The 25243-nt window shown below is 44.2% G+C and overlaps 1 protein-coding gene across 1 annotated transcript in view; it reads left to right on the forward strand.

The window, feature by feature from the left end:
* The window catches only part of Esrrg (estrogen related receptor gamma), a 479885-nt gene that overhangs the window by 52586 nt on the left and 402056 nt on the right, over positions 1-25243 (forward strand). Inside the window, exon 2 of the mRNA XM_052200978.1 lies at positions 1258-1344. The gene's annotated coding sequence lies outside the window, so the exon portion shown is untranslated. The remainder of the gene's footprint in view (positions 1-1257; positions 1345-25243) is intronic.

Here is a 25243-nt window from a genome sequence, read left to right on the forward strand (position 1 = left end):
TCAATGACTCTGTTCCCCTCCAGTTCCAACCTACAGCAGACCTCCTTCCTCTTCTCTGGTCCTAGTCAATCTTCAGCTCTCGTTCTGCCCAAAAACTCCTTTCAAAATCACACCATTGTTTTCAAACATCCAAATACTTTCTCAAAGCAAATAAAGTATACTTCTAACTGGGTATTTTGCAGTCTTGGGGTATTAGGAGACTGTGGGACTGAAGCTTCAATCCTGATCATTTGTCATGCACTGTAATTGTAACTCCACCATTGCCAAGGACGCCTGAAGAAGCAGGGCTGTGCAGGGTGGAGTGGTGGAGGACCATGTGCCTAAAGATTTCCCAGTGAAGACTTCAGCAGTTTTCTGGAGGCAATGCAGGCATCCCCTTGAAATGTTCCCTTCTAAGGTCTATATAGTTAGCACAGTCATGTCCCAAAGAGTGTTATGGAAAACAGTCTGGTGCAGTCTGGCTACTTAATTGTCCTATACCTTTTACATAGATCATTGTATCAGGCCAGACACCCAACCAGTCACCTGTTGGTTATGAGCTTTTCCATGTCCCTTCCATGAGGTGTAAGTCTACATCACTGTCACTCAGAACAGCTCTTGTATGTAACAGTAATAATGTGAAAAGTGTCAAGTCCTATGTAATGGTCGCCTTCATATTTCAAAATTGTAAAATACAAGCAATTTAGTGAGATTTGGCTCAGGCTTCCTTTGATGGACAAACTTGGAGAAATAGTGTTTGTTCATGTTTGGTTAAAACCAACTGAGAAGTTACTTTGAGAACCTGTGCCTTCCTGTCCATTCCCAAATAAGCAAAGTGTGGAGGAATGCATGCAATTTTCAAGCTGATGTCTAGTGAGTCCACTGGTCTTGAAAGAACATTTTTGTTTTGTTTTGATTTTCTTCCAAAATCTACATGTGGGTGTTATAGTGGGAAATGCTTTGAAACCTTTGCTGGCAATTCACCATACATAAGAGAGGAATAGAAGATTAATAAATCCAAGGAAACTGAAAAGAAAGAAAAGTAAAATAACATGGAGGACTAGTCCTTTGTTGGAGTGTTAATACAGTCCTGATGGTATATATAGGAAAAATCAAAGACTCACTAAAGGCTCAGCATACTATTATAGTTATTAATGTGTGCTTAACTCTATTGCCTGGGGGATTTTATTAAATGCAGTGGCCAAGAAAGTGACCTCACTTTTTCCTGTTTTTTTCTTCTTCCTTTTTTGGGTTGGACCGTTGCTTCTGTCATATTAGAGCTACTCACTGGTTCATCAGTGAGTCACCCTGAAGCGATGAAGATGTAAGAGAACATTCTACGCTAACACTGTTGCAGTTGGAAAGGTAAGGTCCTACCCACGAGACTGGAAGATATCCATGTCCTCTTAAGATCTGTGTGATGCTATCTATGCCCAGTGCCACACACCCGGGGATAAAGCAACCCATTGACATCTCTGTCCATTGTGTCGTGTTGAGTCTGTGAGTTTAGCTTATAACCAATAATACGGTCAACAGAAAAGTCTGGGGTTTTCCTTGTTTTGTCTTTTAAAACATAAAAGCAGTGTTTATTTATTTATTTTAAAAAGGTAGGGTTTCACTATGTAGCCTTGTCTCACTGTGTATCCTTGGCTGGCTCAGATGTCCTTATGTAGATCAGGCTGGCCTGAAAAATCACAGAGATCTGTTCCGCCTGTCACCAAAGTGCCAGGATCACAGGTGTGCATCACCCTGGTACCTGACTCCAAAGCAGCATTCTGAATGCTTTCCAAGTACTTCTTTTGTGGCCTGTGCTGATGGGTAGATGTCACTGCATGTGGGTGGCAGGGACCAAGAGGTTCTTTGGAGAGGCTGTGCCTTCATTGCACTGATGGCTTATGCTGACCTGTAAAAGGTGTTTGGCAAGGCCAGCCTGTTTCTGAATTCTGTATTTTGGTAGAGTACAGAGTACAAAGTATCACCTTTCTGTGCATCTTGTCCTGTGTTTATGGTAGGCAAAGCTCTCTGACTATAAACTTACTTAGGGACTCATTATCTATTGAATGCTCCGTTATTTTCATACAGGTTGGGTTTATTTCACTTGCATTTTTTGAAGGAAAACCATAGATGTAGCAGGTCCCATCCATTACTCTGCTGGTGTTTTGGGCACAGTGCCTTCACTTGGTCCTGTGACCCACACAGTGATGATTGTCACTGGAGGCTCACAGGGATGGCTTGGGGACCTGTTTCTTTCAAAATCTTCCCAAGTAGGTAAACCTGAGGCACGGTGAACACCTACTGCCCCCTCCAGGTAGAAGCAGCAACGGAACCCCTGCTGCTGAGTCTCTGCTCAGCACAAGCAGTAAGGCCTAATAAAGAAGGGCTTCTGCAGAAGTGAGTGCCCACCCTGTCCCTGTTCTCCAAGGTGTTGCTCCAAGCCTACCGAGCCTGGCAGACTGCAGAAGAAAATCAACAGGTTTTGGCTTCAGTGTGAAAATGGCACTTTCAAACTGAAATTCCTTTCACAAAGCACCTGGGTTTATTTCATTCACAAATTGGCAGTGTTTCACGGGTGGAAAAATAGATTTCAGTTAATAGAAGCTGATAAGAATGAAGGTAGCCCTAGTTTTGTTATTTCAGGTCAATTCCTAAAAGGGAGTTCTGATGCTAGACCCTCCAGTCCTATGAATCTAAGGTATGATATGTTGCTTGGTGTAGTATCTTTTTTATTTCAAAATTTTTTTGCACTTAAATCTACTTTTTGAAAGTATAGGTATTGTTTCAGAAAGCTCGAGTGTGCTTCAAATTCATACTTTCTGTGTTCTTACAAAAAGGACCGATTATTTGCACATTAAAAGTAGACTGGCTTTTATAAAGTATTTACCACAAGATTGCTTTATATAGCAGTTCTCTTAGAGATTTTCAAATCTAACGATTTGATAAAACAGTGGTTCCTCAGCAGACTTTGGGCAACACATCTATTTAATGTGAGGCATGTAAGAGGTTAGAAATCATGGAAAGAGGTCTTCAGTTAACTACAAAGACATAAATGATGTGTGTATGTATGTGTGTGTGTGCGTGCGCGTATGCATGTATATGTCTATATGTTCGTGTGATGTGTGTATATGCATGCATACATGCTTGTGAGAGGAGAGACAGAGAGAGAGAGAGAGAGAGAGAGAGAGAGAGAGAGAGAGAGAGAGAGAGAATGTACTAATGGATTCACCATACTTGGTGTCTGTGTGGAGGCCAAAGGTAACTGTTGGCATGGTTCTTTAATTGCCTTCTACCATATTTTTAAGACAGGGGACCCTCTTGCCTCCATGTCCCCATGACTAAGGTTTCATGCACCTGACGTTTTACATTTGTGCTGATGACTCAAACTCAAGTCCTCATATTTGAGCAGCTATCATTTTCCTACACTGAAATCTTCCCTGTCCAGGAATTAAATTTAGAAAATCATTTACTCTTGTGAAGTTTTCCAGAGGAAAGACACCTTTATTGTTGCCAGAGTACATCAGAGAAAAAGAAGAAAGGAAAAAGAAAAAAGAAAGAAAGAAATCAGGCCAGCTCGAGTTTGGAAAAGATAAATAAATCTATTTGCTTGTCGGGTAGCATTCTGCATTATGCATGTACGTAAAAGTGAGGTTTGCTTTGATCCTGTCTATTAAAAGTTTATTTTTAAACTCAGACTGGGCAGGAATCCAGCAATGCTCTTTGTCCTGCAACACATCCTGGGCTTTGGGTTCCCAGCCTGGCAGAACTGTGGCAGGCAGGAGGACGAAGGCAGCAGTGTGGATGTGGATTGTTGATGGGTGCTCAGGGGTTTTTCCCTCCCTTCCTCCCCTCCAGTTTTGAAATTCAAATTGAATGCAATTTTCAGCTCATTTGAGCCAGAATATAGTGTTGCTGGGCTTCAGTGGCTCCTAAATTCAAAACTCATGGGAGGAAACAGATATCATCTGTCACTGGGGGGGAGGGAGGAGACTACACATTTTATTCAGAGGAGGCAGACCCCTAGTCACTAATTCCGTCCTTCGGAGGACTAATCATTCACCAACCAACTGATCAAGTAATCAATGAGACCTTCAAGCCACCCAGCTCCTGAAGTCTGGGAGTGGCTGCTCTCCTCTCCCAAGCTCTTAAGAATAATTGCTGGTCTATTTTTGTATCATTGGTATTTTAATACCTTTCGTGGCGAGCTGAGACAGAATATCTTGGCAGTCTTTTTTTTTTTTTTTTTTTTTTTTTCTGCCCTTCCTGGCTGTTTTTATTGTTTCCATCTTTAGTGACTTCGTCAATGTTGTTTACTTATGACTGAGAATTAGCAGAAGGTTTGAGGCTGTCTCTGCAGGGACAAAATCGGAGCTATGTTTTTCCAAATAGAAGATTGGGGGGGGGGGGAATAAGCGTCTTTCTCAGGGCAAGCTTAAGTGGCAATTAAAACGGGAAGACCCACTCACAGTGCACTGGAGCCTGAGAGTGTGGCTTATCTGCAGCGTGGATGTTTCAGGAACCCTTGAGAATGGCTCTCTGTGAATTTCTGACACACTGGATATGTGCCCTGGGAATACAAATGGATTTCAGCAATGACGATTTGACATCCTTCCTCTGATTTCAGCAATGATGTAGGATGGTAGTCCTGATCCTGATGTGTGTGCTACAAGCTTCGCCCCTAGTGCTTAGCTTTGCACATTTAGTGTGAGCCAAAATTTCCAGGGGACAATGGACCCCATTAATTAGTTCTTCTTAGGCAAAATTTCCCCCAAAACTCCATGAAAATTTTATGATAAATTAGTTCTTAGTATATAGCAGGGACACCTAGAAATGCAAAATGTATACAGTAAGAATATGATCTGGCAGCATATATACTTACATACATATCATGTGTATATGTGTGTGTGTGTGTGTGTGTGTGTGTGTGTGTGTGTGTGTGTGTGTGCACTCTCAAGGCCTCTAAGTATGTGCCAGCAAGGACCTTCAAATACTTTCACATTAATAAAATGGTGTTTATTGGCAGTACTCCTGGGTGTTAGGGCCCCGGGAACAGGCACAATCTCCCAAGAAATTGTGCCCCAGCACATCAACCTGTTCTTCCTCTTGTGATACCTCAGTTCAGTTGACAGAAGTTGAAGGAATCCAAGAGAATCCTGGAGAATGTGATGGATGTTGAAAATCCGTGTTTGGGCCCAGCATCCATTTTTGGGATTTCCCACTGGATGAGAGCATCTCTTACAGCACTCATACCCCCCCAACCCCCTTCACCCCACCCCACCCCCGTGGACTCCTGGACAAGAGCAGCTCTCCAGAAAGATAAGGCCATGGACATGGGCTAGGGGCTTTCAGCCCCACCTCTCATCCTCAAGGTAGAGGGAGGAGCTGGAGGTAAAGCCAATAACCTGTCAAGACTCCTTGGGGAAGCCGCCATGGAAGCCAGGAAATATGATGTCCAGAGAGCACATGGAGGTCGTGGGAGGGCAGGGACCAGAGCATGGTGCTCTGTGCTCTTTGCACATGAGCCTTTGTAATATCATTTACTAATATAACACGCAGGGAAAAGCACTTGGCACTGTGAGCTGCCCTCGCATAGTACTTAAATCAGAGAAAGGGTTCAAAACAGGCTCTAATTTATAGCAGAAGTTCTGGGTAGCCAATAACTTTAGCCTGGTGTGTAAAGGGTAACTCATTTCTATAAAGCTGAGTCCTAAACCTATAGGCTACAAGGCAATCTTCAGGTGTGTGTGTTCAGTAGATAAAGTATGTATGTTTGGGTGTGTATGTATGGTAGATGTGTGAATGCGTGTGATGGGTATGGTAGTGATGAGTTTCATATATATGATGTATGAATAATATATGTGTGTGTGTTTATCATGCTGTGTCAGCGTTACATTAAACTGTGTGGCAGTTAATTGTTGACAACTGAAGAACTGATACTTATATGTGGAGGTACTGAACAGACAGGAAGCTGGAAATATTCAGTGTTGAGTGTAAGGTAAGGCAAAGGGCTTGAGTGTCCTATGCGCACTCTACCTGCTTTGGCAAGAAATCTGTATCTTAAGCTAGTTCTAAAATTAGTTAAAAGAGCTTTGATTTTTTTTTCTATTCAGAAATACCTCTTCCATTAACATGCAGGCCATGCTGCCACAAGGAAGACATTGGTCGTGCTGATTTGCGATAGATGAAATAGTTGTTCTCTAACGTAAGGGAGATAGCAGATACGAGAGTTGAAATACCAATCTGTCTCAGATATATACCATGTACTCTAACAGTCTCCCCCAGTTGAACTCTCAGTAAAGCAAATGTGCTCTAGTCTGGATCTGGGAGATCTGATGGTCCAGAAGGCCATCAGTGGTGAGGATTCTCAACTGCTAAATAAATGGATTCTTGACAGATGCTGGAAAGACTTGGCCAGGAAAAGACCAACCCATGTTGCCCTGGAAGAAGACACTGCAAGGCAGGCAGACCAGGTTCAAGTGGGCAGGCAGAAGAGACACAAGTCTAAGACCCAAGCACAGTAGGTGTCCAAGGGACATGGAGTTGTGTGGGATTAGGGGTAGTGAGGAATTTCAGCCACCTGCCATTGCATGTTGGTCTAAAGGAAGAGTGTAGCCCCGGTTAGAGAAAGCCCTTGGCGGACCAGGATAGACATCCCAGTGACAGAGCTAGCAAAGACAGTTTTATAGAAACTAGACTTCATGGGGGAAAAAAAGAAACCAGTAAGAAAAATGGACATGGAGAAGAAGGATAAGAGGTATAGATAGATATCATGAATAGCTTGTGAGAAAGAGTGGTCAAATGATTGACATTTTGCAGTTTGTTTGACAAATAAAATCACCTTGTAGGGAGGGGCTATTAACAATCATTATTGTAGAGGTGCACGAGAGATGGCCCAGTGGGTTCCAGAGGACCTAGTTTCAATTCACAGCACTGACTTGGGGGCTCACAACCATCTATTACTCCAGTTCCATGGGATCTGACAGATGCTTCCTGCTGTCACAGCCAATATCCTTTTAAGTTGACCTATATAATTTGATCATTCTTTTATAGGATAATACCTTATTCAACTTCTTTATTTTCATTGTTTCTATTATTCTGCTAGATATTTTTATCACTATGATGTTATAGGAAAAGAATAGATATACAAAACAAGATTTCTGAGCAAAAGATGACTCTTAGTCTCACTTTTATAAACAATTGTCAGCAAACCTTAGGAAGTTGTACAAAAATAGATTTCCATCAACATTTCTAGCAATACATACTTCAAAACACATTTTGTTGGTTTATTATTTGGAGTTGGCATCTTCATCTGTTTGTATTTGCATCTTAAACTTTTTTAAATAAGCAGAATATATTTTATAATTTTTATTAGTTGTTTGAACCCTTTTTTTTTTATTAATTTACATGTTAATATTGCCTCCCCAGCTTATTTCTATTAAACTAGTTATAATTTTCTTAAGTTTTGAAATATTTTCATTTACTAAGAATACTAACTCCTTTAAAAACAGTGTTATTGGATGATGGGGTGGTCCACAGGGTAAAGGCATTTGATGTCAATCTGATGGCCTGAATTTGAACATGCATCAAAACGACAGAGAACTGACTTCTAAAAATTGTCCTCTGACCTTTCCTCATGTGCCATGGAAGGCTGCCTTCACACACACGAAGAAATCATTAACTTTAATGTATTGTATAGATGTCCTCTTGTCCTCTGTTTACCCTTTAACTTTGCTTTGTGTGTCTTTTCATTGTAGGATAGTAGTTAACTATGATGAGGTAGGTGTTTGTAATTTCATCTCCCCACTTTTTGATTTAGAGAATCTTTTCCTGAAAGAAAGAAAAATTATGTCGTTTCAATCTTTTGTATACATTTTTCCAATATTGTCCTTGATTCCTGTAGGTTGTAGTCTAGCTGTAGATGTGAACTTTACAGTGTAAAAGTGTCTGCATTGTGTAATCAGGGCCCAAGTGATGTTTTCGATGGTTTGGGGACCCAGGGGAGGGTCCTCTGGGAGGGTGGGGTACAGCTGGGGCTCTTGAGGACTAAGGACTCTGATGATTTCAGCTCAGGGTAATGGCCAGCCGGGCCAGCTTGAGCAGTGAGCTTTCTAGAGCAGGGAAGACTCACCTCAGGTGAATCTGATTCAGTGTTAGAGTCTGCCTACAGCATAGAAGATGCTAGTCTCCAGCACCACCAAAATAAACTAAAGAAATGGACCAATGGAAAACTCTTCACTTTTCAGACTTGCCACGAAAATGATTGTTGTCTCTGTGGCTAAGAAAAGCCGTAAGAAAAGAGAACACTGAGAGTGGATTTTGTAGAGCTATAGATTTGTTGAACAATAGAGGAAAATTTGTAGAACAATAGGGGAGAAGAGACACTTGCCCCCAAATGACTAGGGAGAAGACAACAGGAATAGGATTACTTTGAGAAGTGCACACATAATCCATGACATCCAGCTCTCCAGAAGGGAAGTCCTCACGTACCAGAGGAAATGATAGGGAACTGGAAATTCTAGTCACCCGGATTTGGTCTTTACACGGTGTCCTGATGGTCAGTGCTGATGTTCAGCTCGGCGGCATGGCCTCTAGATGTGCCTGTGTTGATTCATTCATATGCAAAGACCCACCTCCCTTGGGCAGGCCCCGTTCCTTGGCTGGCATCCCAGACTGTATGAGCAACCCCAAGCAACTGTCATTCTCTGCTTCCTGATTATGACATGATCTAACCAGCTTATTAAACTCCTGCCATCTTGACTTCACCTCCAGGATGGACTATGCACTTGAATTGTGAGTTCAAGTAAATCCTTTCTCCCTTAAGTTGCAGTTCTCAGGATATTTCATCTTAGCACTGGGGAAAAAAAGCTAAGATGAATCTTATACAGTTGTTTTGAATGAACACATCCATCTCATTAAATATGTACAACAAATTAAACCCCACTGCTCTCCTTTAGTTTCTTGGGACCAGCTGATAGCTGTTCATCCCAAGTGAACTCAGTCTTCTTCACTTTAGCAGTGAGTTTTCAGTGCTGGCCCCGATCAGAATGGCATACCCTTCATGATTCAAATATCCCTACAGAAGTCATGTGTATTCTTCATATCTTCCCAAACTTGGCAATGATCTGGGGGGGGGAAAGTTGTATTAATGCATCATTTCTTTTGGCTGCTAGTCTTTGGCTTAGAAAGCAATTCCTAGGGGACCTTGCGTGTTTCTGTTTTCACTCCTGGTTTGTGGACTTCCCCATCTTTGACTTCCAGCTCCCCACCAGCCCACCAGGCCTCCTTTCAGGCTTTCCAAAAACCTCAGCTGTTCTCCAGGGCTTGCCTTGCACATCTCTTTTCTGTAGCTGTTCCTGTCTAGTTTTGCAAGATGGGATTTGACTGCTGATGGGCCCTTGAGTATGGTTTTATACCCAGCTGGAGACAGCTCAGTCCATTGTGATCTATCCCTTTATGTTAGCTAGCTTAACCATTTCTGGAAAGACAAGAACTGTATTTTACTGTGCTTGGTGGTCCTTTCTTTATCACAGTGAAGTCCTTTATTTTCCCTCACAAAGTCTGCATAGTGGGTGCTTCTGTAGATAGCAATACTTGTGCAGAGAAGGCAGGGACAGAGGGGACATGGAGTGATTATGTTAGGCTTTTCTCTTACGTCAGAGGTGGGGGCTCGAGCAGAGAGTGATTCCAAGGAAAACTCAGAAGGGCAGGTAACAAATGCTCCTAGGATGGATGGTGGATCCCGTACACGGTGAGCAGCAAAGTTGGAGGTAGACAGAACGAAGTGGAAAAGAGTCGTGTTGAAGGCTGTCTACAGGGAAACCGATTAGAAGGGAGATGAAAGATGAAAGGGGAAAGGGTGAGTGTGAACAGGGAGAAGTGAGTCAGAGGACGGTTCCTCAGAGGGGCTGTGAGTCAGAAAGGAAGATGACATAATGAACTTGGCAGCATCTCAGAATATGTGTGCTGGGGAGGGGCGCTAGGTGGCAAGGGGCTGCTGTGGACGCGGAGAAAGATGCTCTCCCCTGTGAGCGGCATAGTAGCTGACGATGCAGATGAGGTCAGGAAGATGTGCGGGCATGAGTGCCGGTGTGGGTGGTGTTCAGGGAGGGTGAGGACAGTGGGTGATGACATTGTTGGCAAGCCGCTGTGCTTGGACAGGGCTCCCAGGCTGAGCATCTTCATAATTGAATGTATCGGTGAAGAGGAAGATGGGGGATGGAGTCCAACATTCTCATTCAGCTTTTATGGAAAATTGTCTAATAGGCTTAATGTCATTTCTCAGCCCCCCACCCCCCATGAGCTACTGTGCCCCTTTATTTAGGCTGATGCATGCTTCTTGGCTCTTTGAAGCCTCAGTCAGTCCAAACCACCTCTGATAAGTTTTCATTCATTTTTGTTATCGTCATTGGGAATTTTCATCTATGTACTCTTTAGTTTTGACCCCACTCCTCATGGAAGCCAACACCCCAGCTTAAAAAGCTTCCCTTCCAAGCCCTGCGTCCTCCAGCCGCTTCTACCTCCACACCCCACCACCACTCATGCACCAGTCCTTTTTATTATCTTCTGTGCATTTACTCAATACTTTTCCACTTTATGGGACATTCTGTTACTTCTGACCTGTTCCCTGTCCCTTCCAGATAACGAGTTCTAGTGTGTCCTATCTTCTGGTACTCTCCGTGACACAGTAAAATGAGCAAGGAATATTTAGAACAACCAACAAATATTTAGAAAGAAGGAAGGCCAAGAGGACAGTTGTAGGTGTCACTACTCTGGAATACCATCTGCTTTGTTTGGGAGATAGGGTCTTTCAATTGCCCAAAGCATGCCCATTAGATTAAGTTGGCTGACTGGTGAGCCCCATGAACCCTTCTGGCTCCATTATTCCACGGCTTGGATTAGAAGCACATCACAATGCTCCCCATTGTTTCTGAGCATTCTGGAGCTTGTACTCAGGCCCTCAGGCTTGCAAGGCACATACTTCACCAGTGATCCATCTTCCCATCCCAGTAACTTCCCCTTGTAGATAAAAGTTATGGAGTTCTGTGGCTCTGAATTCATTCACATGGGGTGCGATATGATCTGTAAACCTGTGTTGTCACCTCAGCTAAAAAGTCAGAGCAACACCTCTGAGTTTCTCCTATCCCTTTACATGCACTGTTTCTCCGATGAGCACTCGAGGCGCCTCATGGAACTGCCCCTGGAGAGTACTTGCCTGTCCCTGTCAGCATCATTTCACTAACTGTATCTTCCAAGTTTTTCCATTTGGTCATAGGTAGCAGAATCCCCTTTTTTCAAGTGGAATAATATTCTATCATGATTTATTTCCCCACTCATTTATTGATGGACATTTGGGTTGTTTCCTCAGGGGGCCATTGTTTTGAACGCTAAAATACCCCATTCATCATGTAGTATAGTCTCTGAGGGCATAGTTAGGGCTGGTAGTTCCAGAAGGGAAGGATACAATAGACTGAAGAATCACCAAGAGTCATCTTTGTGCCTGGCAACATCATCAAGTTTGGGAGATGGTGGATGCAAAGAGTTGGCACCAAGAGGCACTCCATCCACTCGCTCTATCCTGTTCTTAAAGTGGGAGAGCAAGATGGATGTGGAGCAGTGAGGAAAGGGGAACCAACTAAGGAGAGCCACTGTGGGGAGGAGGTGTGAAGGAGGGGTGTGGTTATCTTCTGACAGGGAGTCTATGGGTGCAGGACGCCCGCGAGTACAAGGGACACTGCAATGAGAAGGCCAGGCGGTCTGCACACAATGCCTTTCAACAATCTGCAGCATAAAGAGCTTCATTACAAGATCTGCCACCTTATAGCTAATGACAATATATAAAATTAGATCCCACTGGGAACTCTGGGTACCAGTCACTTACACTGCACATTTTTTTTTCCACTTGGACTGGTTTTAACTACTTTCTTCTCTTGACTTCTCAGCACCTAGAAAGGGATTTTTGATTTTTTTTATCCCATGAAACTTCCCTAGTGTGTTGCTGTTAATGGTGGGAACTGTGTGTGTGTATGCCCATGTGTGTGTGTTTATGTGTATGTCCATGTGTCATACATGTGTGTGTGTGTGTGTGTGTGTGTGTGTGTGTGAGAGAGAGAGAGAGAGAGAGAGAGAGAGAGAGAGAGAGAGAGAGAGATATCTGATGTGTTGAGGTATCTACAGAGGCTAAAATAGGGCTTTAGATTGCCCTGAAGCTAGAGTGACAGGCAGTCACATGAGTTATTCTGACGTGGGTGTTGGAAACTTCCTCTAGGAAATGGAGAAGTATTCTTGATGGCAGAGCCTTCTCTAGCCCCATCCTTGGCAACTTCATAGTTGTGTCCCAAGCTTTTAACACCCAGTGGATTGTCTAGCAGAATTTCTCCTGGTTTAAAGGGTAGGAGAGCTAGATTTTATTGGACCCCCTCAGAATCCACAATCCTCCTTCACCTGCTCCTTGCCCATGTCACAGTCCCAATACGAGATTCACAGCCACTCCCTAGATTGAAAAGGCACCCTACACAGGATCCCATTGCATGCCAAAGCCACAAAGTTCCCGGCCTCTCTGTCTAACAGCTCGTAACTTTAACTTCCCGAGGTATTTCCTCCCCAAGACTGAACTGGCTGCCGTTTTGGAAGTTTTTTTTCTTTTCTCTTTTCTTTCTTTTCTTTTCCACTTCAGACACTTGGTGCTTTGGCCCATTTGAAGCAGCCTCTGATCCTCTGCCTCTGCTTCCCGCCAGCCCCTCCAATCTACCCTTGGGGAGTCTCACTGGTCACTTTGCAGAGGCCCCCTCAGGCCAAGAAAGCTTCCCTCACTTTGTTTCTGTTTAACCCCTGCCCTTCAGGGTGCTGAGGGGCGGGCTCTGGGCCGCCTCCCTTGTAGTCTGTTCTTGCTTGCAGGTGATTAGCAGGTGGCTTCTAAGCAGAAAGGAACTTTGCCCCAGGCTTCACTCTCCCATAGGCTCTTGCAGTTTTGCAACAAAAGAGAAAAATGGAGCCTTTGAAGAGTGTATATACACTATTCATGTACTTTTCAGAAAGAGAGAAGTGTCTATAAATTTCCAGGATCGGTATTAGATTTTTACTTTGTTACCGGAGAGCAGAACTAACGGGTTATGGCTCGGATGGAGCCAGTTGCTATGTCTAAGCATCTAGTCTTTCAGCAAAGCTTATTTGAAAATTTCTCTCTTGACACTAATTCCCAACAAGTTGTATTCCGGTGGGACGCTGTGGCCGGTTCGTACAGTGGCTCGGGCTGGCGTCCTCCCGAGCGCTCCTCTGGGGGAGCTAGCTTTCCCACCCAAAGTGTGGAGCTCCGTGCCTGTCCATCTGCTGCTTGCTGACCACAGGACAGCTGCTGTCTTGCTGTCTTCTCTGCCTCAGTGCTCCAGGCTGTTCAGTCACCAAGCAGCTGCCTGCAGATTCCCCCAAGTATTATAAAGTTCTTTCAACAACTTGAGCCACTGTCCTAGCACTAAATGAAATCTGATACTCCTCCCCACCCCACCCCCAAATCACTACTGGGGACAGTGTGATATTTCCTCAGACCCCTCCACAGTTAAAATCAAATAAAGGACATTTTTTCCTAAGCCTTTTTCATTTGAAAATTGTATTGCATTTATTTGTCTGTGGCATGTGAGTATGTATGGATAACTTGCAGGGATTTGTTCTCTTCTACCAGGGATCCGACTCAGACACTCACCATGGAGGCAGGAGTCTTCCGTCTATCCGTGGTTCTCAGCCTCCCTGGTGCTCAGACCCTTCAGTACAGTTCCTCGAGTTTCGATGACCCCACCCATAAATTACTTTATCACTACTTCATAGCTGTAATTTTGCAGATTGTTGCAAGCCGTGTTGCAAGCATCTTGTATGCAGGGTACCTGATAAGCAACCCCTGGTGTGACCCACGGGCTGAGCACCACAGCTTTACCTACTGAGTTATCTTGAAGGCCCCTTTTCCAAATTTTAAAAACCTCTAGTTTCTCTTCTATTGTCTCTAGTAATTAAAGACGTTCTCTTGAGTCCTCTGCCACATCATGTCTAGACTGATTGGCATTTGGAATTGAGGTATGGGGTAGGAACCTAGCATGGATGGAGCTGGTTTTTTGTTGTTGTTGTTATTGTTGTTGTTGCTTCTTTGTTTCCACATGGTTGTGCCAAGGGCAGCCATTTTAAGTAGCTGGTAAAGGGACGGGCCTTCTAGAGAAGAAACCCTCCATCTCCTTAGGTCTTTGTTTCTGGATAGATGTTTTTATGCACTGAGTTTTGAACACTCGGTGTTCACCTGAGCATCTGTGCCTGTATTTTGCCAGTGAGGGCTGACCTGTGGGGCAGAACCTCCAGAGGCCTGGGGTGCACTCTGCATATCGCTGTGCTAGAGGAACGCCATTGGATCTGTGAGTCTGGGAAACACAGATCTGTTCCTTCTGGCTTTTACCTAGCTGAAGTGTGTTGGATTTGGGTGTGTCTGTAAAAGGCAGATAATCGATCACCCATGTGGTCCTTATTTCTAGCTTGACTTAGATTGTCTGGCCCTCAGAAGTTTTGAACATGGAATAGCATGCTCATCTTACAAAAACCAGGAAAAGAGGGAATCTCTCTCTCCTTCTCTCTTTCTCGCTCTCTCTCTCCCCCTCTCCCCCCTCTCCCCCCTCTCTTTCTCTCTCTTACTCTCTCTCTCTCTCTCTCTCACACACACACACACACAGAGACAGACAGACAGACAGACAGATAGACAGAGAAACAGAGAGAGGGGGAGAGAGGGAGTTACAAAACCTCAGACTGTGTTCTGTGTTTGAGAATAACCTTACAAAGGTAGAACTTTGGAGTGTCCCTGGGAATGACCGCTGAGTTCTGGTCTCAACATGTTTATATGACAACAGTCATAAAAGCTGTTTGGCCATCTCCTTGTGGGCACAGAATCAAGACAGCCTTTGTTTCCCAGAGGGAGTGAGGGTGCCATGGAGTGTCTAATGTGCTGTAAGATGGCTCAGGAAATGGCCTTGTTTCTGTGACCTGGGATTCTTTAGAAAGGCGTAGATAGTAAAGAAGAAAGCATCAGGATGAGCCGAGAGAGCTGCTGGGTGGAGCCTACGTGGGAAGATGGTGGCTTTTATTAGCTATTGAATGTGGCAGGCTGGGGCTTGCCTAATAGACCACCAGAAGCAGGACCTTGGGTACATTGCATTTGTCCAAGTCAATGTACCCCGCCCTGCCTGCCTACCGTGAATACAGTTCACCTGAGTGCCTTGTCAGCATAAGGACTGTCTTTCCCTCAGATAAGAAAGTGGGTACAGAAATACCCACTTATAATCGCAATGCCAAGGAGGAGGAGGAGGATGCGGGGACCCCCATGATCTGCTGGCCAGGAAGCTTGGCCTGCTCTTCAGTCTCCACGCTAAGAACACACTGTCTCAAAACCCAGGATGGACGGACCCTGAAAAGCAACACCAAAAGTTGTTGTCTCTCCTCCATGTGTGCCTTCATCTTCGAATACATGGATGCATGCATGTGCATGGATGCACATGAGCACTCTCGAGAGCATGAGTGTACACACACACACACACACACATGTGCCTGCACACTTGGTACAGCAAATGATACCAACACCAACAAACAGACCACTGCATTAGCCTTCCCTGGGCTTACAGTACTCTTTGAGTTACCATGGCAACAATAGTTTTAATTATAGAGAGCCAAAACGATACCTTGTATATCAGATGGGGCTCTCTTTTTCCCTATGGACAAAAGTCTGACTGCAGGAAGCTTTCCGTGGGTTTTTCCTTCCAGGCCGGATTTGATTATCTTCTCTAACAGATAGCTTGTTTGCTTATGAGGTGCGTGAGAACAAACTGAAGTTTTAAAGGGCTGAGGGGCCTGATGGACAGAGGCCCCTGTGACACCACACTGAAATTCTTGGTCCAGGAGGCATCCCTACTAACTCAGCTGGCATCCCTGGGAGCGAGCCTGGTAAGGTGCAGCCTCAGGGCCCACTTTGGCTACTCTGTTTTAGCCACTGGAAATCTGCCTGTGACTCTAGAGACTTGGGTGAAGTATTATCTGATAATTATCCTTGACAATATTTAGGATTAAGCAGGGGAGATGAGCAAGTAATCCCACTGAAGGGGCAGTAACAGAGACACACACTTCACAACCACAGCGCTTTCCTGACCAGAGCGTTAGAGGGCACCCTGAGCTTGAGGGCTCACCAGCCTGTTCCCCATATTTATTCCTGATATGGCTTACTCTTTGAATTTCCCATCAGGTTTGTCGAGGGACCACAGTCTATCTGACTATGTCTGGGCTCCCTCATTTTCAAAGCTCCTGCAAAGCTAAATAATCTCCCCCTCAGGTAAACATAAATCATTGTCTACCTTCTTTGCTCCTTGAGTAGACCTTCTGATGTATTCATTAATTATGGCCGCTGCCTGGTGGTGCAGCGATGGCTGAGTTGTACCTGTGAGCATCTTTCCTAGACTGCCCCGTTCCTGACACTCAGCCTTAAACCCCACTTGGTGTTAAAGAGGTCCTTCTTCTGAGAGACGGACAGCCAGATGGTGGCATATCAGTGTGGGTGCATTCGTGAAGTTTCCAGAAGGAGGGCAGAATACTGTTGTTCTTAAAACCTGGCACAAGGCTGGAGATATACTCTGCAAAGACAAGGCAGGCAGAGAAGAAAGATTGGTGTGCAGGGTGGGAGGGAGGAGAGAGAGGGAGGGGGGAGAGGGAGAGGGAAAGAGAGAGAGAAACAGAGACAGACATAGACATAGACATGGAGAGGGAGGCCACAGATTGACACAGTGGGGAAGGAGGGAGGGAGGGAGGGAGTGAGGGAAGCAGGGAGGGAGGGAGGGAGGCAGGGAGGCAAGGAGGGAAGGGGGAGCTAGCAGGGCTAGTATGTCTGTTTCTGTCTTGGTCACCACATCTCCTATTTCTCCTTCATTCCTGTCCTGGTTTCTTTCATTCCTGCTCTGGATTCCTGTAACAGTGAAGCTAATCACAGCCCAGGCTCTGGAAGCCCAGGACCCCTAGGCAGAAACCACTTGGCAATAGGGCATCACGGTGGTTCCGATTCCTAATTCTTTCCCAGATTATTTTTCAAAAGAGAAAACAAAAAGTTCCCATTTTTGGTAAATCTTGCTTACCTAACTAACAACACAGCCTCCCTGTTTGCGTAGCTTCCGCGTTCATGAGGCTTCTGCGACTCTGATTTTGATTTCGGAGTTCAGGCATGTTAATGAAGTCTTTGTATGAGAGCAGAGGGGTTCTGTTTCTTGTTTGTTAGTTTAATGAGATTTTGTGTTAAGAACGGCACCATGAATCTGTCAGAATTAGCTTGGCTGCACGTGTATAGCTCAGCAGCGCTGAGACCCTGGAAATGTCTGTTTTTAGGATACCAGCGGGGGGCTAATGAAAAGCCTTTGTTGATTTTAACGAATTGCAAGCCACTGTAGCCAAAATAAATATAATCTGCTTTTTTGGATTAGTTGTCACAGATGATTTTGCCTACTAACAGTGATTAAAGAACGCGTGTGGACCAGAAGCCTAGCCGTTCTCCAGTGACTTTGGCTAAAATAGCAATAAACAGAAGTAAATAAAGATTTAGGGTATTAGTTATCTTTAATAAACAGCGACACCAAACGTACAGTATGTAGGCGTGAAGAGAGGGAGGGGTGTCAAATACCTGTGTGGTTCATGTGACTTCAGCTCTTGCTGCCACAAAGCATAAAGCACAAACAAAAAAGAGACAGTTGCTTATTAGAGACTAGAGTGGCGCCTGGCTAGTGGCTCCTGTGATGCTGTAGATCTAGCTGCTGTGGGTGTGGGGCGGGCGGAAGCCCACAGTCACCTCCTGGTTCTCAGGCCTCTGAGGGCAGCTTAGGCTGGCTCATTCTGTTCTCATCTTCCCTTGGACTTGGGGACCCAAGTTGAAATCCTGCAACTATTGGATTAGAGTCTAAATCTGAAGGCAGTGTTAATTACTTTTGTAATTATTAACCTCCTTGCCTGGTAATTCTACCCAGCTAATGAGCAGGACAGTGGAGCTGCCTCTGTCCCTCTGTAACCCCACTGCAATGAAAAGACTTACCTGGCCAGCAAGCCCCACCCTTCCTTCTGTTTCTCCAGGGAAGTCTATGAATGGGGTTTTCCTTCCTAGCTGCTTAACTATGTCCCAAAGAAGGAAGTGCTGTGGCTGAAATCCTCCTTGGCAGGGTGTATATGTGCACAACCTAGAAGATGACTTCTGTTGTCAAAGACAACAAAAACAGAAACAAAACAAAACAACAAAAAACAAACGGCAACAACAACAAACCACGCCAAAGCAGAGATGCTGTGACGACTCCTTTCGTTTCTAACTGTAGCAAATGCTTTAAGGCATCCTTGGGGTACTGTGTCTCTGATGGCAAATTACAAACCATCCTTGGCTTCTTGCCCTCCTGCCAGGCTGGTATGGATATATTGGTTGGCAGACGCAGAACCAGGCGTGTTCAAGGCATGGGAAGGGATCATGGGGCCGTCAAGCAATTGAACAGTGGCTTTCCAGTCTCAAGTGTGCTCCTAGTGCCACTCCGATGTCACTGACCCAACCAGTGTGCTCACCAACCTGTGCTTGCAGGCTCTTAAAAACTATTGTCTGTTGCTCATTCAGGTCCCCTCACATGTCAGGTGCTATCACACCTGCCCTACCTTACAGCACATATTTTACCCTGGAAAGATGTCGTGTCTTGTGGCAGCCTTGCCTTTAAGGAGATAATAGGATGAATCAGGAAGAGCTCCTGTCTCCTTATAGTTTCTGATCTGGTAGAAGACGCTAAGGCAGTGTACACAACAAATTTGAAAATGACAAATCAGCCCCGGGCTGGATTATGGAGAAGGCAAGAGGGTGGCTAGCAAGGGGTTGCAGTCCTGGGGGAGGTAATGTGGAAAAGCCCCCATCTAACAAGTATGGTTGCAATGAGGCTTTGAAGGCAGCAGCTGTAGGTCTGGGGAAAAATACAAAGTGAAGCAGAGGAGCCCCTCCCCCACCAGTGGAGCCTAGCCTGTGTCACAGAAAAAGCAGGCTGGCCTGCGGGCAAGGGACAGCAGCAAGTGCCAGGGACAAGAGCCTGTCTGGGTGTGTAGCCATTGTCAGGACTTTGTGAGGTTGAGCGAGAAGCGGCACATGACAGCGGTCATTTCTGAAACCCTAAAGGTCAGTTGTCTTTGTCCTCATGTCAAGAAGGGAACACTCGGGTAAAGGGCCACCTGGCTAAAAGGCAGAGGATGTTGTCTTGCTCTACAACACTGACTGCTCTCCACCTCCTAGTAGAGGACCCATGGGAGATCTACTTGATGCCCTTCCTAATATCAAATGACAAAATTGTGTTAAGGTTACATTTTAAATGATACCTTTAGATAGAAGAGTTATACGCCGTGTAGCACCTGGTCATTCAGCATGGATTTGCATCCTTTGGGTTACTTCACATCTATATGCATGGATGGTGAGGCTCTCTCTGTGTACATTTGTATATATGTGGGTTCATGCTTGTATGTGTGTGTGTGTCTGTGTGTGTGTGTAAAACTTCAGATACTTTCCTTGATTGTGTTACACATCGTATACTGAGGCTATATCTTTTACTTGAAAAGCTTGGAGCCCTTCAAACAAGCTACCTTGTTGGGGAATTCCCTATCTCCTCATCCTGCCTCCTGAGATTACAAGATGGCCACCAGGCCCACCTGGTACTTATCTAGGTGCTGGGGATCTAAATTCTGGTCCCCATGCAGTCATCTCTTTGGCCTCCTCCCCCATTTGCTGTTTCAAGTCTATTCCCTAAACGAATTAGCGAAATAGATTCTATCCTGTCAATTACTATAAGAAGCAGGGGAAGGTTCCAGGTGAGACTCGAACCTGCTCTGCTGCCAGCCTCTGGAATGCCCGTGGCTCTCATGGCTGCATGTGACTTCCACGGCATTGGGGATGTAGACACGGAGGTGCCTGTTACTGTATGTTCTACACCCATTTGTGAAGCAGGATGAGGACACACAGGGCTTAGGGTTTCAGCTGACCATGATAGAGAGAACGTCACTCTTCTGCCAATGACTCCCTAGGTTTTCCTGTGTTCCTATGAGAGAAGAATGGACTACGTATTCCTCTACACTTAGTGGATTTATTTAGTCACTCCTTTCTTCTTGCATTCAACATCTGTGAGGAGTGAGGCATCCGTGGCCTTGACCCCTCCTGCCCTATTCAGCAGGTCCTAGGCCTTGCCCTCTCCAGGGCAGGTCCTGGGCAGAGGGCCAAGTGTCTGCCAGGTGCCACTGAAACCCAGAAACTGACACCGCTTTGTACAGAGCAAGCCTGGAGGACTCCCCTTAGATTCCATTCATCTTTAGAATTCATTCTACAAATCCCGTAAACTCCCACAAGGTGACAGGATCTATTCTACTTCGGCAATGGTCTAATCTCTTGTATTTCTTTCATAGTAAACTCGGAAAGTCCATTAAATATGCTCAAGGAATACTTGTAATGATCACAAAGGTCATGTCCAGGCGGGTAAACACAGGGATACATTTGTACATATGGACAGATGTACATATGTGTTCATGGCGTACAACCAGAGTCCAGCTCCCTGGGTCTTCTGGGTACATCTGCTCTAATCAGCTCTGTTTGTGAGACTTTAAACATTGCATTCTGGTTTGTGAAGAGCCACGGCTGGCTGAGATCAATATCAAGTTCTGCCTAAATTCTTTTAAATTAAGGAGGCATGCTCACGCTGGTGTCTTCCTCTCTAATAACCTTGGATTTCAACCTTGCGTTTTCCATGAAGGAAGCACTCCTCTGCGGAGGGATGATATTCAAGTTCAGCTTGTTTCTGAAAACGTTTTTTTTTTCTAATATACATCTAAATTTCTCATATGCTACATGGACCAGCCTTCCTACATTTCTTTAGGGCGTATGTGGCATCTGCCGTCATTTCTATGAATAACATAACAATGTCTAGGGATACTCAGTCATACACTTATTAGAATAAAATTTAATACAGATGCTGTGTTCATTTTCCATGGAAGTCTGACTTGGGTGCCTGGCATTTTGAAATAAGAGGAAGTAATTATCTTGTTATACTACTATACCCTGACAGGTGGGATGGACTTGAGCAAAAGCTGGGTTCTGCTTAAAATTCAAATTAACACCCAGGTCATCTCTGTACTCCTACGGAAACATGATATTCCTTCTCTCTGCAAGACTAATTCACAACTGGAATGTGAGTTACTCTTGTCTGATTTCTCCAGAAGAAACCTAGCTATGCTGCTCTGAGCCACTCTTTGTCCCCTACCCTTTGCATTCTTTAAGAGAAGAATAAAAAGAGTGTGTTCTGTGTTGGTAAGTTATTAAAGAGAACTGTTTACCAGGAAACATCGTTAACCTGGCACATGGTTTACACTGGTTGGTATTTAAGTATCAGCTATTTTGCAGCTGGCCCTGAGTGTTCTAGCTGTGTGGTTAGAGTCTTTTCCAACGCCTTTGCAAGAGAATTTTTCTCAGCTCAGACCCTGAAGTACTGTTTCTTAAGCATCTTAGCACTGACAAATTTCAGTGACCAGTGAATTTTCTCCTCAAAGGATTGACCTGAGAAGAGTCCTGGAACCAGAGTGGATAAGCTTTGGTGTGTGTGTGTGTGTGTGTGTGTGTGTGTACATATATGTATTTTTGTGGCTCATTCCCATGGTCTTCTTTGTTGCTTCCTATAAAGACTTTTATTTTGAAATGGAAGGTTAGGGTGGCTTTGGCTATTTTACATATTCTCAGACTACATATTTCACTATAATTCCTGATACTGCCTATACATGAAATGTTGTATTATTCATTTAATACTCTCAAATCCAAGATGGATACAGTGGGGGCGGGGAGATTCGCTTCCTTTCCTTCATATAATGGATTGACAACATCTATAATTTTATTGATGGGCCTGGAACCATGGATATTAAGACTTAGTTTCAGAGCTTTATAACTTCAAATATATGGCGTCCCAGTTTACCTAGCATTGACTTTTGCAGGTTTTTTTCATATTAGCTAACACTCTGCATTGTTACAAACATTTTGTTAAAATCCAAAGTAAGCTTAGTTGAAGACAAAAAAAAATCTGAATCTAAAAAAAAAATTACTTTTCTCATAGCAAAAAAAAATCTCATAGTGAAAAAAATCAGTAATGGAGTGCAGGTGGGAGTGGGGGAAGAGGTTGGAAAAAACTTGAATTCTGAGAGGAAACTATGAACAGAAGAGATGGGCACTCAGAAGCTGTGGCTTCTTCCTAATGGGAAGGCCTGCCCTGTGTCCTACCCTTAAAGACAGGTGGCAGTCAGATTAAACTCCTCCCACTACCACAGACTCAAGGAAGAGCAAGATGAAATGTGAGACCTCAGAAGAGCCAGGTATTCCTTTGAAAGAATCTGGGAGTCACATGTTGGTTTTCTCCTCCCTCTGGTAGTGACTTTCACTAAGATAATTGAAATGAAGAAGAGAATTTAGGAAACATATTAAAATTGATCCCAGAAAACAGGAGTTTCCCCAGAGTAAACAAAATGAGCTGTCCCAGAAGCCAGTGTTTGGAACAGTATTACAAATGCATTGGTAGACTCTAAATGAGGCAAAACATGTTCCGATATCATTTAAAAATAACAGCTTAAAAGGGCTCATATATAAAGACATAAAAGGCATTTTGACATTTAATATGAAAACAGCATTTTGATGAACTGGGTAAAAATGAGTCAGAGACATATGGATTACATATTTCTTATAGTGTGCCCGCATTTTAAAAATGAGGCAGGAAAAAAATCTGGCAAAATATTTTTGGGGAATTTGCTACATATACTATATTTAAAAAGAGGTGAGGATGAACTCCAGACTGCTGTGACTGCTCATGACATTGAATTTGATAACTTTTAATTTGCGCCTCCCAGATTCCTGTGAAATAGCTCAATCTGTCCATGTGCTCTGGAAGTGAGTAGTTAGAGAAACTCTCCCAATTTCTTGGTTATGACTCAGTCGGCAAACACACACCTGCAGGAGCATGCTAAATGCCAGGCACGGGGTTAGACTCATACAAATTGGGAGACCTTGCCTTATAGGAAGAGTTCACACTGTTAGGAAGGTGCTTATAAGTTTCTGGGTACCAGAACTTCCAAGTGCTTTGGGGTAGACCAAGGACCCTACTTGTGGAGCATTTTTAGTGTGGTGATGGGCTCAAAATGGAGTTCTTGCCCCATATGGACAAAGCTGTGGGTTTGGTTGCTAGCCCTCCATAAGCAAGGTTGATAGATCAATCAATGATCCCAGCATCCAGGAGATAGAGGCAAGAGGGTCAGAGCATTTACTGTACACAAAAATGTGAGTATAAAGACTTTTATTTTGAAATGGAAGGTTAGGGTGGCTTTGGCTATTTTTCTTCTTCTTAGACTACCTATTTTACTATAATCCCTGATACTGCCTGTACATGAAATGTTTTATTAGTCATTTAAGACTCTCAAATCTGAGATGGATGGACGGTAGGTGTCTTTTACTTCGTATAATGGATTAACAACATCTAGAATTTCTATACCTTATCATACAGAACTGTTAGATATGTTAGATATGTTTTTATTTTATAAAACTAAATTGTGTGTCTGTATGTGCACACACATGCAAGTGCATTTGCATGGGCATGCGGGCTTGCTTAAACCATAGTCCATACATGTGTGCAGGTTGGAGGATAGCTACTAATGCCTGTCCCTGCCTTCTGTTTGTTTAAAACTGAGCCTCTTTTCTTGTCTTATTTCGTTCTCCCTGCTCTATGTACAGGCTTGATGACCCAGCACCCTCGGGGAACTCTCTAGTTTCTACCTCTTCTCTTCCTACGGGAATGTTGTCATTACAACTGTGTGCTACAAATACCCTTTATGTGGTTTATGGGGATTTGAACTGAGGTCCTCAAGCTTTGATGACAAGCACCTTTTACCCACTGAACCATCACCCCAGTACCTGCTTTTCTATTTTTAGATGATGAAGAAGCCAGTGTGACAGTCACGCCTGCACATTTGGTGATCTGCAGAGTGTTGTCACACTCAGACATATTGATACCTTTTAGCATTTCCATTTGAGTTGATGGACTTTTGAAACTCATCTGACTCAGGATTCATTTTAACCAATATCTTGTGGCACAACTGAGGTTTGTTCAGTACACATATCAGCATCAAGAAAAGATAGCAGCTTCTTTCGTCATCTTTAAGGCCCAGAGTTGCCCCGTAAAAGAAACAAATGAATAAATCCAGTTACTTTGTCAGAGAGACCATATATACAGGGATGAATATAGGCACGGAGAATGCAGGACCAGAGAAATCCTCTCAGCCAGGCACTGCTCACTCATAGCAGTGGACACCGTGAAGTCACAACCATCAAGAAGATAAATTCTGGTAGAGACCAGCCCGGGTTGTATAGCCTTGGGAACCCATAGAGTGACAGCTGTTGATAGCCAAGCTACCTAACCAAGTTAGCTGGGTATCAAAGGAAGCTGGAGACAGTCTCAGCTCACACTGCGAGTTCAGGTCACAAGGACACAAACTTTTCCCCACTGTGAATGCTTAGGGCACATGTGGCATGCAGGTGGCAATCTAGGGATGCTGAGCACAGCTCAGAATATTCCATCTGCATTTGGCATGAGTAAATGAGAGGAGAGAGAACTAACACAGTTCACTTTGTACTTTACAAAAAGAATGCATGCATTTAAGGAGATATGGAAGGTGCAGCCTTGGCTGGAGGAAGCATGCTTCTGGAGGTGGGCTTTAAGAGCATACCCCTCAGTCAGTCAGTCAGTCAATCAATCAATCAATCAATCAATCTCTTTTTTCCCTCCCACCCTCCCCCTCTTCACTCACTCCCTCCTCCTTCCCTCCCTCCTCACTCCCTGCCAACACTCTCTCTCTCCTTCCCTGTCCCTCATACCCTAGCACTCTTCAGTTGGCACCAGTGAAGTTACTGAGAAAACCATCCACCATCCTCCTGTCTTTTAAAAGCATGTTCATGTTAGGGAAAGGAAGACTACATTAGCACACACAAAACTCAATCTGTGCACAAAACCATGGAAATGCATGTCTGACTGTACAGAGAAAAGTGCACAACTGTGTCAAAACCACACAACCCAGATCTACAGGTACACTATATATGTTCCAGGGAGCGTCCTCAGAGGACCAGAGAAAGAACATCAAAGCAGTCACTTCATGGTAATGCTGAGAAATCCCCAGAACCAGCTGCTTCAGCAAATGA

The sequence above is a fragment of the Apodemus sylvaticus genome, chromosome 12, assembly GCF_947179515.1.
Source record: "Apodemus sylvaticus chromosome 12, mApoSyl1.1, whole genome shotgun sequence".
NCBI lineage: Eukaryota > Metazoa > Chordata > Mammalia > Rodentia > Muridae > Apodemus > Apodemus sylvaticus.